This window comes from Pleurodeles waltl, unplaced genomic scaffold (genome assembly GCF_031143425.1).
Source record: "Pleurodeles waltl isolate 20211129_DDA unplaced genomic scaffold, aPleWal1.hap1.20221129 scaffold_432, whole genome shotgun sequence".
Lineage (NCBI taxonomy): Eukaryota > Metazoa > Chordata > Amphibia > Caudata > Salamandridae > Pleurodeles > Pleurodeles waltl.
The window spans coordinates 69,038-81,000 of record NW_027150140.1 but is presented as its reverse complement, the minus strand read 5'-3'; the positions used below and the strand labels follow the sequence as shown (position 1 = coordinate 81,000).

The 11,963-nt window shown below is 46.0% G+C and overlaps 9 non-coding genes across 9 annotated transcripts; 5 read left to right on the top strand and 4 right to left on the bottom strand.

Moving 5' to 3' along the window:
* The first annotated feature begins 207 nt into the window (after nucleotides 1–207).
* TRNAR-ACG (transfer RNA arginine (anticodon ACG)) lies at nucleotides 208–280 on the top strand. The gene has a single exon. It is a non-coding gene; the product is annotated as a tRNA-Arg (tRNA).
* Nucleotides 281–2,062: 1,782 nt separating this feature from the next.
* LOC138278276 (U6 spliceosomal RNA) lies at nucleotides 2,063–2,169 on the bottom strand. The gene has a single exon (XR_011200661.1). It is a non-coding gene; the product is annotated as a U6 spliceosomal RNA (small nuclear RNA).
* Nucleotides 2,170–2,949: 780 nt separating this feature from the next.
* On the top strand, nucleotides 2,950–3,022 carry TRNAR-ACG (transfer RNA arginine (anticodon ACG)). Its single transcript has one exon. It is a non-coding gene; the product is annotated as a tRNA-Arg (tRNA).
* Nucleotides 3,023–4,804: 1,782 nt separating this feature from the next.
* LOC138278275 (U6 spliceosomal RNA) lies at nucleotides 4,805–4,911 on the bottom strand. The gene has a single exon (XR_011200660.1). It is a non-coding gene; the product is annotated as a U6 spliceosomal RNA (small nuclear RNA).
* Nucleotides 4,912–5,690: 779 nt separating this feature from the next.
* TRNAR-ACG (transfer RNA arginine (anticodon ACG)) lies at nucleotides 5,691–5,763 on the top strand. The gene has a single exon. It is a non-coding gene; the product is annotated as a tRNA-Arg (tRNA).
* A 1,782-nt stretch (nucleotides 5,764–7,545) lies between these two features.
* On the bottom strand, nucleotides 7,546–7,652 carry LOC138278273 (U6 spliceosomal RNA). The gene has a single exon (XR_011200658.1). It is a non-coding gene; the product is annotated as a U6 spliceosomal RNA (small nuclear RNA).
* A 780-nt stretch (nucleotides 7,653–8,432) lies between these two features.
* On the top strand, nucleotides 8,433–8,505 carry TRNAR-ACG (transfer RNA arginine (anticodon ACG)). Its single transcript has one exon. It is a non-coding gene; the product is annotated as a tRNA-Arg (tRNA).
* Nucleotides 8,506–10,287: 1,782 nt separating this feature from the next.
* Nucleotides 10,288–10,394, bottom strand: LOC138278272 (U6 spliceosomal RNA). The gene has a single exon (XR_011200657.1). It is a non-coding gene; the product is annotated as a U6 spliceosomal RNA (small nuclear RNA).
* Nucleotides 10,395–11,173: 779 nt separating this feature from the next.
* TRNAR-ACG (transfer RNA arginine (anticodon ACG)) lies at nucleotides 11,174–11,246 on the top strand. Its single transcript has one exon. It is a non-coding gene; the product is annotated as a tRNA-Arg (tRNA).
* Nucleotides 11,247–11,963: the final 717 nt, after the last annotated feature.

Here is an 11,963-nt window from a genome sequence, read left to right as displayed (position 1 = left end):
CTCCTAGGGTCATTGGTGTAAGTTACGAAAACCTGACAGAACGTAATTTCAGGGGGGCAGGTAAGTTCACTTGCAGCTTCAGTGTGCGTTGTAAATGTGGTTACATATTGTGATAGAATGACGTTTTAAAACACAGACACACACACACGCGAGGGCGCGCATTCTCTAGCACTCTCTGAAGGACAAGGGGGAAAGTGCTCTTATATGGGGCCAGTGGCGCAATGGATAACGCGTCTGACTACGGATCAGAAGATTGTAGGTTCGACTCCTATCTGGCTCGGAAGGGTTGCCGGTCCCTTTTTTCAGGTAATTACACTTGAGTTCTTAATTATCTCAGTCTTCTTGTAGGATTAACATTCCGGTGCGGGATGTATCCAACAATTGTTCCGTGGTAAGGAGGCTGTGATAGCAACTGTGGCTAGTCGAAAGTTTAATGATTGTACTGGATTCTATGAGCCTGACCTTTGAATGTTTCCCAAGCCTAAGCTTTTTGAACAAGGGAGGAAAACTTCACAACATTTGTTTTCTGGAGTGAAAATAGTTTTACTTCAAGGGTCAAGATGCGGGTCGCAGGGGTCTAAAAAATTGGTTGTGCAGGATTTTTAGGAACAACTGTTCAAGACACCCACCTTTTAGAACTCTCTTGAAAATTATAGAAAGAAGCCCCATGTGAAAAGGCTCCTGGTGAAAGAGATAACATGCCTTCTTTTGGATCTGAAGACTGCAGGTTTGAACCCTATGTAGACCTTGCACTTTTTCATCTTTTGTGCTTTTTTAATCAGTAGGCTGCAGTTTAATGCTCATCAGTACTACTACTCTTGGGCACAGGCAGATGTCATTCGATTGATGGCAGCCTCAATAACAAAGCAGGGGACGGCGGGCACACAATTATATGCACAATGAGGCAATGTCTTTGATTTGGTGGAAGAGAATTAGAATGCCTAGGTAGGGGGCGAAAAGTTACACTGCCTATGATGGCAAACATTCTTGAAAAGAGCCTGCTTGCAGATGAAAGGAACATTTACCTCCAAAGATTCAATATAGTAAACAGCTCTCAAGGAAATACTACTGACTGGTGGAAGAGAAAGATTGTGGAGCAACTACTCCCCGAACCATAGGCATTTCTGAGAGAAATGGGGGGAATGATTTCAAATGTTGCCCAGACGTGGGTCTTGAAAAGTCCATCATAACCCCCCAGTAAAACTGAATTTTGAAACAGCCAAGCGTTCACCCTCAAGGGGTGTGCTGGTCTGGGATTTCAACAGGGGTCCTTGATCCTTCAAACAAGGTATCAAGGTTGTTAACACAGATGTGTGCCAGAGTGTGTAGTGTGTTTGTGTTAGCACTTGACAGATGGCCCTTTTAATTTTGTGAGAATCATAATGCACTGAGCCAGTTCCTTGTTATCCATGGGCCAACACCTGACACACCCAGATGGAACCCAAGGCGGGGAGAGAGGTGGATTAGGGCAGCTTCAAGAGCATTGTGCTCTTTCTGCCTTCTGCCCCTCTCATCCCCGATCGGCCACGATCGGCCAAAACCTCTCTAAAAGGTTGCAGGGTGAACATTTCTTGGACCTCAGAAACTGAGGGAGGCCGGCCCAATGGGTCCTCAATGGACCGATAGAACCCGGTGCCTCACCTGGCCTGGTATTTCCAGCTTCACCAAGCAATCTGGTGGCAAGGCTGACTTTAGCAGTCCTGCTGAAAAGGGGGTCCCCATATGGCCCAGAGGCCCTCATTTGCATAGGCCCTGCCCTTCTCTCTGCTCTGCCCAGCTTCCCACAAAGCAATGCGTCACTTGCAACAGTATAGAGTTGGGGGACGGGGTAAAGGATAATGACAGGGAGGCTGGAAAATAGAAAGAAAGGTCACTGAAGTGCTGAAGTCTTCCTTGCTAAATGCAGCTGGGCACTGGCATTGGCCTGCAGGAGCGGTTAACACCTTAAGAATGTTGAGGGGCGGCCAATTCAAAAATACAAATGGGAAGGAAGGCACTGGAAGTTGCTTTATTATTACTAGAAGACTTGCAAACAAAGGACCTTTCTCTCTCGAAAGCTGTTAAAAATATGGAACGCTTCACGAATTTGCGTGTCATCCTTGCGCAGGGGCCATGCTAATCTTCTCTGTATCGTTCCAATTTTAGTATATGTGCCGCCGAAGCAAGCACACTTCATGGGTGAGCCTTCAATGTATATACACTCCCTGAATCTGCAGTCTTCAGACGTAGGGTGGCCTGAAAGCGCTGATTGGATGGTCCAGTAAGCATTCAATTCTGAGACACATGGCAATAAGGCATGAGGCCTAACAATCCACTTCTATTCCCTATATTTGTGGTCCAAATCTTCACACATTGTAAGCATCTTCATTACGCCAGGTTGCAAAGGCTCATGGTCCCAGACTACAGGCAAAGAGCATTGTGACATCACACTTCCTGGGGAACGTTGATGGAAAAGGTGAGTCAGCTGCACAGTAGGCTAGGTGATGGCTTGTGGGAGTGGGATGGTGTTGTGGTGGGTTCCAGGGCAAAGAGAGCATATGAAAAGGTGTCTTAATTTTCACCTGTATTTGAATAATAAACGCTTTAGTGTTGTACTGGCCTGCTTACTAAGGAATCCTCAGGCTCAGCCCCTTACAGCTCTGGAAACGATGATGTTGAACCAGACTCTGTAAGAAAATAATGCTTATTCAAAATGTTTCTTTGCTGCTGGGTCTGCTTGGTCTGGCACTTGTGTCCTTTTCTCTCCTAGGGTCATTGGTGTAAGTTACGAAAACCTGACAGAACGTAATTTCAGGGGGGCAGGTAAGTTCACTTGCAGCTTCAGTGTGCGTTGTAAATGTGGTTACATATTGTGATAGAATGACGTTTTAAAACACAGACACACACACACGCGAGGGCGCGCATTCTCTAGCACTCTCTGAAGGACAAGGGGGAAAGTGCTCTTATATGGGGCCAGTGGCGCAATGGATAACGCGTCTGACTACGGATCAGAAGATTGTAGGTTCGACTCCTATCTGGCTCGGAAGGGTTGCCGGTCCCTTTTTTCAGGTAATTACACTTGAGTTCTTAATTATCTCAGTCTTCTTGTAGGATTAACATTCCGGTGCGGGATGTATCCAACAATTGTTCCGTGGTAAGGAGGCTGTGATAGCAACTGTGGCTAGTCGAAAGTTTAATGATTGTACTGGATTCTATGAGCCTGACCTTTGAATGTTTCCCAAGCCTAAGCTTTTTGAACAAGGGAGGAAAACTTCACAACATTTGTTTTCTGGAGTGAAAATAGTTTTACTTCAAGGGTCAAGATGCGGGTCGCAGGGGTCTAAAAAATTGGTTGTGCAGGATTTTTAGGAACAACTGTTCAAGACACCCACCTTTTAGAACTCTCTTGAAAATTATAGAAAGAAGCCCCATGTGAAAAGGCTCCTGGTGAAAGAGATAACATGCCTTCTTTTGGATCTGAAGACTGCAGGTTTGAACCCTATGTAGACCTTGCACTTTTTCATCTTTTGTGCTTTTTTAATCAGTAGGCTGCAGTTTAATGCTCATCAGTACTACTACTCTTGGGCACAGGCAGATGTCATTCGATTGATGGCAGCCTCAATAACAAAGCAGGGGACGGCGGGCACACAATTATATGCACAATGAGGCAATGTCTTTGATTTGGTGGAAGAGAATTAGAATGCCTAGGTAGGGGGCGAAAAGTTACACTGCCTATGATGGCAAACATTCTTGAAAAGAGCCTGCTTGCAGATGAAAGGAACATTTACCTCCAAAGATTCAATATAGTAAACAGCTCTCAAGGAAATACTACTGACTGGTGGAAGAGAAAGATTGTGGAGCAACTACTCCCCGAACCATAGGCATTTCTGAGAGAAATGGGGGGAATGATTTCAAATGTTGCCCAGACGTGGGTCTTGAAAAGTCCATCATAACCCCCCAGTAAAACTGAATTTTGAAACAGCCAAGCGTTCACCCTCAAGGGGTGTGCTGGTCTGGGATTTCAACAGGGGTCCTTGATCCTTCAAACAAGGTATCAAGGTTGTTAACACAGATGTGTGCCAGAGTGTGTAGTGTGTTTGTGTTAGCACTTGACAGATGGCCCTTTTAATTTTGTGAGAATCATAATGCACTGAGCCAGTTCCTTGTTATCCATGGGCCAACACCTGACACACCCAGATGGAACCCAAGGCGGGGAGAGAGGTGGATTAGGGCAGCTTCAAGAGCATTGTGCTCTTTCTGCCTTCTGCCCCTCTCATCCCCGATCGGCCACGATCGGCCAAAACCTCTCTAAAAGGTTGCAGGGTGAACATTTCTTGGACCTCAGAAACTGAGGGAGGCCGGCCCAATGGGTCCTCAATGGACCGATAGAACCCGGTGCCTCACCTGGCCTGGTATTTCCAGCTTCACCAAGCAATCTGGTGGCAAGGCTGACTTTAGCAGTCCTGCTGAAAAGGGGGTCCCCATATGGCCCAGAGGCCCTCATTTGCATAGGCCCTGCCCTTCTCTCTGCTCTGCCCAGCTTCCCACAAAGCAATGCGTCACTTGCAACAGTATAGAGTTGGGGGACGGGGTAAAGGATAATGACAGGGAGGCTGGAAAATAGAAAGAAAGGTCACTGAAGTGCTGAAGTCTTCCTTGCTAAATGCAGCTGGGCACTGGCATTGGCCTGCAGGAGCGGTTAACACCTTAAGAATGTTGAGGGGCGGCCAATTCAAAAATACAAATGGGAAGGAAGGCACTGGAAGTTGCTTTATTATTACTAGAAGACTTGCAAACAAAGGACCTTTCTCTCTCGAAAGCTGTTAAAAATATGGAACGCTTCACGAATTTGCGTGTCATCCTTGCGCAGGGGCCATGCTAATCTTCTCTGTATCGTTCCAATTTTAGTATATGTGCCGCCGAAGCAAGCACACTTCATGGGTGAGCCTTCAATGTATATACACTCCCTGAATCTGCAGTCTTCAGACGTAGGGTGGCCTGAAAGCGCTGATTGGATGGTCCAGTAAGCATTCAATTCTGAGACACATGGCAATAAGGCATGAGGCCTAACAATCCACTTCTATTCCCTATATTTGTGGTCCAAATCTTCACACATTGTAAGCATCTTCATTACGCCAGGTTGCAAAGGCTCATGGTCCAGACTACAGGCAAAGAGCATTGTGACATCACACTTCCTGGGGAACGTTGATGGAAAAGGTGAGTCAGCTGCACAGTAGGCTAGGTGATGGCTTGTGGGAGTGGGATGGTGTTGTGGTGGGTTCCAGGGCAAAGAGAGCATATGAAAAGGTGTCTTAATTTTCACCTGTATTTGAATAATAAACGCTTTAGTGTTGTACTGGCCTGCTTACTAAGGAATCCTCAGGCTCAGCCCCTTACAGCTCTGGAAACGATGATGTTGAACCAGACTCTGTAAGAAAATAATGCTTATTCAAAATGTTTCTTTGCTGCTGGGTCTGCTTGGTCTGGCACTTGTGTCCTTTTCTCTCCTAGGGTCATTGGTGTAAGTTACGAAAACCTGACAGAACGTAATTTCAGGGGGGCAGGTAAGTTCACTTGCAGCTTCAGTGTGCGTTGTAAATGTGGTTACATATTGTGATAGAATGACGTTTTAAAACAAAGACACACACACACGCGAGGGCGCGCATTCTCTAGCACTCTCTGAAGGACAAGGGGGAAAGTGCTCTTATATGGGGCCAGTGGCGCAATGGATAACGCGTCTGACTACGGATCAGAAGATTGTAGGTTCGACTCCTATCTGGCTCGGAAGGGTTGCCGGTCCCTTTTTTCAGGTAATTACACTTGAGTTCTTAATTATCTCAGTCTTCTTGTAGGATTAACATTCCGGTGCGGGATGTATCCAACAATTGTTCCGTGGTAAGGAGGCTGTGATAGCAACTGTGGCTAGTCGAAAGTTTAATGATTGTACTGGATTCTATGAGCCTGACCTTTGAATGTTTCCCAAGCCTAAGCTTTTTGAACAAGGGAGGAAAACTTCACAACATTTGTTTTCTGGAGTGAAAATAGTTTTACTTCAAGGGTCAAGATGCGGGTCGCAGGGGTCTAAAAAATTGGTTGTGCAGGATTTTTAGGAACAACTGTTCAAGACACCCACCTTTTAGAACTCTCTTGAAAATTATAGAAAGAAGCCCCATGTGAAAAGGCTCCTGGTGAAAGAGATAACATGCCTTCTTTTGGATCTGAAGACTGCAGGTTTGAACCCTATGTAGACCTTGCACTTTTTCATCTTTTGTGCTTTTTTAATCAGTAGGCTGCAGTTTAATGCTCATCAGTACTACTACTCTTGGGCACAGGCAGATGTCATTCGATTGATGGCAGCCTCAATAACAAAGCAGGGGACGGCGGGCACACAATTATATGCACAATGAGGCAATGTCTTTGATTTGGTGGAAGAGAATTAGAATGCCTAGGTAGGGGGCGAAAAGTTACACTGCCTATGATGGCAAACATTCTTGAAAAGAGCCTGCTTGCAGATGAAAGGAACATTTACCTCCAAAGATTCAATATAGTAAACAGCTCTCAAGGAAATACTACTGACTGGTGGAAGAGAAAGATTGTGGAGCAACTACTCCCCGAACCATAGGCATTTCTGAGAGAAATGGGGGGAATGATTTCAAATGTTGCCCAGACGTGGGTCTTGAAAAGTCCATCATAACCCCCCAGTAAAACTGAATTTTGAAACAGCCAAGCGTTCACCCTCAAGGGGTGTGCTGGTCTGGGATTTCAACAGGGGTCCTTGATCCTTCAAACAAGGTATCAAGGTTGTTAACACAGATGTGTGCCAGAGTGTGTAGTGTGTTTGTGTTAGCACTTGACAGATGGCCCTTTTAATTTTGTGAGAATCATAATGCACTGAGCCAGTTCCTTGTTATCCATGGGCCAACACCTGACACACCCAGATGGAACCCAAGGCGGGGAGAGAGGTGGATTAGGGCAGCTTCAAGAGCATTGTGCTCTTTCTGCCTTCTGCCCCTCTCATCCCCGATCGGCCACGATCGGCCAAAACCTCTCTAAAAGGTTGCAGGGTGAACATTTCTTGGACCTCAGAAACTGAGGGAGGCCGGCCCAATGGGTCCTCAATGGACCGATAGAACCCGGTGCCTCACCTGGCCTGGTATTTCCAGCTTCACCAAGCAATCTGGTGGCAAGGCTGACTTTAGCAGTCCTGCTGAAAAGGGGGTCCCCATATGGCCCAGAGGCCCTCATTTGCATAGGCCCTGCCCTTCTCTCTGCTCTGCCCAGCTTCCCACAAAGCAATGCGTCACTTGCAACAGTATAGAGTTGGGGGACGGGGTAAAGGATAATGACAGGGAGGCTGGAAAATAGAAAGAAAGGTCACTGAAGTGCTGAAGTCTTCCTTGCTAAATGCAGCTGGGCACTGGCATTGGCCTGCAGGAGCGGTTAACACCTTAAGAATGTTGAGGGGCGGCCAATTCAAAAATACAAATGGGAAGGAAGGCACTGGAAGTTGCTTTATTATTACTAGAAGACTTGCAAACAAAGGACCTTTCTCTCTCGAAAGCTGTTAAAAATATGGAACGCTTCACGAATTTGCGTGTCATCCTTGCGCAGGGGCCATGCTAATCTTCTCTGTATCGTTCCAATTTTAGTATATGTGCCGCCGAAGCAAGCACACTTCATGGGTGAGCCTTCAATGTATATACACTCCCTGAATCTGCAGTCTTCAGACGTAGGGTGGCCTGAAAGCGCTGATTGGATGGTCCAGTAAGCATTCAATTCTGAGACACATGGCAATAAGGCATGAGGCCTAACAATCCACTTCTATTCCCTATATTTGTGGTCCAAATCTTCACACATTGTAAGCATCTTCATTACGCCAGGTTGCAAAGGCTCATGGTCCCAGACTACAGGCAAAGAGCATTGTGACATCACACTTCCTGGGGAACGTTGATGGAAAAGGTGAGTCAGCTGCACAGTAGGCTAGGTGATGGCTTGTGGGAGTGGGATGGTGTTGTGGTGGGTTCCAGGGCAAAGAGAGCATATGAAAAGGTGTCTTAATTTTCACCTGTATTTGAATAATAAACGCTTTAGTGTTGTACTGGCCTGCTTACTAAGGAATCCTCAGGCTCAGCCCCTTACAGCTCTGGAAACGATGATGTTGAACCAGACTCTGTAAGAAAATAATGCTTATTCAAAATGTTTCTTTGCTGCTGGGTCTGCTTGGTCTGGCACTTGTGTCCTTTTCTCTCCTAGGGTCATTGGTGTAAGTTACGAAAACCTGACAGAACGTAATTTCAGGGGGGCAGGTAAGTTCACTTGCAGCTTCAGTGTGCGTTGTAAATGTGGTTACATATTGTGATAGAATGACGTTTTAAAACACAGACACACACACACGCGAGGGCGCGCATTCTCTAGCACTCTCTGAAGGACAAGGGGGAAAGTGCTCTTATATGGGGCCAGTGGCGCAATGGATAACGCGTCTGACTACGGATCAGAAGATTGTAGGTTCGACTCCTATCTGGCTCGGAAGGGTTGCCGGTCCCTTTTTTCAGGTAATTACACTTGAGTTCTTAATTATCTCAGTCTTCTTGTAGGATTAACATTCCGGTGCGGGATGTATCCAACAATTGTTCCGTGGTAAGGAGGCTGTGATAGCAACTGTGGCTAGTCGAAAGTTTAATGATTGTACTGGATTCTATGAGCCTGACCTTTGAATGTTTCCCAAGCCTAAGCTTTTTGAACAAGGGAGGAAAACTTCACAACATTTGTTTTCTGGAGTGAAAATAGTTTTACTTCAAGGGTCAAGATGCGGGTCGCAGGGGTCTAAAAAATTGGTTGTGCAGGATTTTTAGGAACAACTGTTCAAGACACCCACCTTTTAGAACTCTCTTGAAAATTATAGAAAGAAGCCCCATGTGAAAAGGCTCCTGGTGAAAGAGATAACATGCCTTCTTTTGGATCTGAAGACTGCAGGTTTGAACCCTATGTAGACCTTGCACTTTTTCATCTTTTGTGCTTTTTTAATCAGTAGGCTGCAGTTTAATGCTCATCAGTACTACTACTCTTGGGCACAGGCAGATGTCATTCGATTGATGGCAGCCTCAATAACAAAGCAGGGGACGGCGGGCACACAATTATATGCACAATGAGGCAATGTCTTTGATTTGGTGGAAGAGAATTAGAATGCCTAGGTAGGGGGCGAAAAGTTACACTGCCTATGATGGCAAACATTCTTGAAAAGAGCCTGCTTGCAGATGAAAGGAACATTTACCTCCAAAGATTCAATATAGTAAACAGCTCTCAAGGAAATACTACTGACTGGTGGAAGAGAAAGATTGTGGAGCAACTACTCCCCGAACCATAGGCATTTCTGAGAGAAATGGGGGGAATGATTTCAAATGTTGCCCAGACGTGGGTCTTGAAAAGTCCATCATAACCCCCCAGTAAAACTGAATTTTGAAACAGCCAAGCGTTCACCCTCAAGGGGTGTGCTGGTCTGGGATTTCAACAGGGGTCCTTGATCCTTCAAACAAGGTATCAAGGTTGTTAACACAGATGTGTGCCAGAGTGTGTAGTGTGTTTGTGTTAGCACTTGACAGATGGCCCTTTTAATTTTGTGAGAATCATAATGCACTGAGCCAGTTCCTTGTTATCCATGGGCCAACACCTGACACACCCAGATGGAACCCAAGGCGGGGAGAGAGGTGGATTAGGGCAGCTTCAAGAGCATTGTGCTCTTTCTGCCTTCTGCCCCTCTCATCCCCGATCGGCCACGATCGGCCAAAACCTCTCTAAAAGGTTGCAGGGTGAACATTTCTTGGACCTCAGAAACTGAGGGAGGCCGGCCCAATGGGTCCTCAATGGACCGATAGAACCCGGTGCCTCACCTGGCCTGGTATTTCCAGCTTCACCAAGCAATCTGGTGGCAAGGCTGACTTTAGCAGTCCTGCTGAAAAGGGGGTCCCCATATGGCCCAGAGGCCCTCATTTGCATAGGCCCTGCCCTTCTCTCTGCTCTGCCCAGCTTCCCACAAAGCAATGCGTCACTTGCAACAGTATAGAGTTGGGGGACGGGGTAAAGGATAATGACAGGGAGGCTGGAAAATAGAAAGAAAGGTCACTGAAGTGCTGAAGTCTTCCTTGCTAAATGCAGCTGGGCACTGGCATTGGCCTGCAGGAGCGGTTAACACCTTAAGAATGTTGAGGGGCGGCCAATTCAAAAATACAAATGGGAAGGAAGGCACTGGAAGTTGCTTTATTATTACTAGAAGACTTGCAAACAAAGGACCTTTCTCTCTCGAAAGCTGTTAAAAATATGGAACGCTTCACGAATTTGCGTGTCATCCTTGCGCAGGGGCCATGCTAATCTTCTCTGTATCGTTCCAATTTTAGTATATGTGCCGCCGAAGCAAGCACACTTCATGGGTGAGCCTTCAATGTATATACACTCCCTGAATCTGCAGTCTTCAGACGTAGGGTGGCCTGAAAGCGCTGATTGGATGGTCCAGTAAGCATTCAATTCTGAGACACATGGCAATAAGGCATGAGGCCTAACAATCCACTTCTATTCCCTATATTTGTGGTCCAAATCTTCACACATTGTAAGCATCTTCATTACGCCAGGTTGCAAAGGCTCATGGTCCAGACTACAGGCAAAGAGCATTGTGACATCACACTTCCTGGGGAACGTTGATGGAAAAGGTGAGTCAGCTGCACAGTAGGCTAGGTGATGGCTTGTGGGAGTGGGATGGTGTTGTGGTGGGTTCCAGGGCAAAGAGAGCATATGAAAAGGTGTCTTAATTTTCACCTGTATTTGAATAATAAACGCTTTAGTGTTGTACTGGCCTGCTTACTAAGGAATCCTCAGGCTCAGCCCCTTACAGCTCTGGAAACGATGATGTTGAACCAGACTCTGTAAGAAAATAATGCTTATTCAAAATGTTTCTTTGCTGCTGGGTCTGCTTGGTCTGGCACTTGTGTCCTTTTCTCTCCTAGGGTCATTGGTGTAAGTTACGAAAACCTGACAGAACGTAATTTCAGGGGGGCAGGTAAGTTCACTTGCAGCTTCAGTGTGCGTTGTAAATGTGGTTACATATTGTGATAGAATGACGTTTTAAAACACAGACACACACACACGCGAGGGCGCGCATTCTCTAGCACTCTCTGAAGGACAAGGGGGAAAGTGCTCTTATATGGGGCCAGTGGCGCAATGGATAACGCGTCTGACTACGGATCAGAAGATTGTAGGTTCGACTCCTATCTGGCTCGGAAGGGTTGCCGGTCCCTTTTTTCAGGTAATTACACTTGAGTTCTTAATTATCTCAGTCTTCTTGTAGGATTAACATTCCGGTGCGGGATGTATCCAACAATTGTTCCGTGGTAAGGAGGCTGTGATAGCAACTGTGGCTAGTCGAAAGTTTAATGATTGTACTGGATTCTATGAGCCTGACCTTTGAATGTTTCCCAAGCCTAAGCTTTTTGAACAAGGGAGGAAAACTTCACAACATTTGTTTTCTGGAGTGAAAATAGTTTTACTTCAAGGGTCAAGATGCGGGTCGCAGGGGTCTAAAAAATTGGTTGTGCAGGATTTTTAGGAACAACTGTTCAAGACACCCACCTTTTAGAACTCTCTTGAAAATTATAGAAAGAAGCCCCATGTGAAAAGGCTCCTGGTGAAAGAGATAACATGCCTTCTTTTGGATCTGAAGACTGCAGGTTTGAACCCTATGTAGACCTTGCACTTTTTCATCTTTTGTGCTTTTTTAATCAGTAGGCTGCAGTTTAATGCTCATCAGTACTACTACTCTTGGGCACAGGCAGATGTCATTCGATTGATGGCAGCCTCAATAACAAAGCAGGGGACGGCGGGCACACAATTATATGCACAATGAGGCAATGTCTTTGATTTGGTGGAAGAGAATTAGAATGCCTAGGTAGGGGGCGAAAAGTTACACTGCCTATGATGGCAAACATTCTTGAAAAGAG